Source organism: Orycteropus afer, unplaced genomic scaffold (genome assembly GCF_000298275.1).
Source record: "Orycteropus afer afer isolate SDZICR_OR568_19922 unplaced genomic scaffold, OryAfe1.0 scaffold00220, whole genome shotgun sequence".
Classification (NCBI taxonomy): domain Eukaryota; kingdom Metazoa; phylum Chordata; class Mammalia; order Tubulidentata; family Orycteropodidae; genus Orycteropus; species Orycteropus afer.
The window spans coordinates 4,013,609-4,015,415 of record NW_006921807.1 but is presented as its reverse complement, the minus strand read 5'-3'; the positions used below and the strand labels follow the sequence as shown (position 1 = coordinate 4,015,415).

General features: G+C 38.0%; 1 protein-coding gene across 1 annotated transcript in view; it reads right to left on the bottom strand.

Annotated features, from left to right (window-relative positions):
• SI (sucrase-isomaltase) overlaps window positions 1-1,807 on the bottom strand; it is a 147,613-nt gene that overhangs the window by 72,637 nt on the left and 73,169 nt on the right. The gene's annotated exons all lie outside the window — the stretch shown is intronic.

Sequence of the window (1,807 nt, the reverse complement as noted above, 5' to 3'; positions counted from 1 at the left end):
GATTTTTAATAATTTTAAATTACTTAATATTTCAAGCCTAGGAAGTTAAAATTAGAATCAGATTCTAAACTAAAGGTAATTTATTTTTTGTTTGAAAGCTTGCTTATAAATATATTACTCAGAAAATTCTGATTTTCTTTAACTGTTTTGAAGCACAGACAATATAGACACAGTAGATAACTTATTAAACTATATGTCCTATAAATTTTTATCCATCTGCTTATATGAAAGTAAATTATCATTATAAATTTTTTACATGTAGAAAGAAATGGATGTTATAAGTAATATTTATATAATTGAAGAAATAAGAGTAATCTTAAAATCAAGCACCACCTTCCACCAACAGAGGAATTGTTTTCAAAAATACTCTGATTGGAAACTACAAGTAATTTAGGTTCTGCCACAATCCACTTTTAGAGTACATCTCTGTTGCAAGTGATTGGAGTCTCTTCTCATAAGAGAGCTCACCCTAATGTTCTTAGTCTCTATGCTGCTTGAGAAGGAGAGAGCTGCTGTGTTGGGGTTGAATAAGAAAAGGAAAAGCAGTAGGAAACTGTGTTGTGTGTATGTGTGCTCACACATGTGTGCACATGTAGAAGCACACAAATCATGATAGGATTCAGTAAGATAGTGAAACATGATGGAATATTGAGCAGAGGTATGATGATTTGAATCACTTTTTAGGGGAATCACTCAGACCCTGTATTGCAAATAGAAAGTAAAGGAAGTTGTCCATAACTTAGACTTACAAATCAGTTAAGTATTTATAGCAATGATTTCAAAGAAAGATGGTGGAGACAGTGTTGGTACTAGGGTGACAATTCAGATCAACATAGAACCTAGAGAAATTCCTAGGTTGTTGTTCTGTTTACCTAGTTTCACTCTAACAGGAATATACCACAAATGGGATGGCTTTAACAACAGGAGTTTATTCTCTTGTAATTTGGAGGCTTTATGTCCAAGTTCAAAGTACCATGCTCTAGGGCCCGGGTGAAAGCCTCTCAACCTTGATGTTCAGCTCTGCCTCCTGCTCCTGGCCCATAGATGCTAGAGGCTTTTCATCACTCAGACAGATGCTGGCTGCTAAGGCTGCCAACCCCAAGGTTAACTAGTAAAAAGGCACAGTCCCAATGTTACCAAACCACACAACAGGCCATTAATTCAAGTTCATTTTAAGTCCCAAGGCTGGCAGAGCATGGCAGACTGTTGAACAACAACACAGCTACATGCAGGGTCTAAGCGTACCATAAGCTAGAGACCATTCCCAAAGCTGCTCTTATATACAGGAAGCAGACCTTATACCCAAAGCATCTACTCAGCTGCTTGTGGTAGATCCCACCATGGAGTTGATTACCAGTCTCATCATGGGGAATAACTACCACCAACTTCCCAGCCACTCAACCAGGCCCAGCCAAGTTGACACAAAACATAACTACCACATTTGTGAAGGAGAAGAGTCAACTCTAAAGTTTTTGGCACCTGTAGAGAAGTCCCCATCAACTGACAAAGGGAAGTCTGTATGTAGGTGGAGCAGAACAAACATAGGGTGATAGATTATGAGTTATATTTTGTCAGGCGAAATGAATCCTCCTAACCAAATTAAGAAAGAAGAAAATCAAGATGGCAGAATAGGCAGAGAAACTACACAGACCTCTTTCTTTTATTTCTCTTCAACAAAGAAAAGGGGAACCAGTTAACAAAGATACAGAAGATAATCCTGGAGCCTGAGCTTTGAAAAGAAGGATGCAGTAGTGGACTAGCCTCCAACTAGTAGAAAAACCTGCATGAAAACACCAAAAAAGGAGAC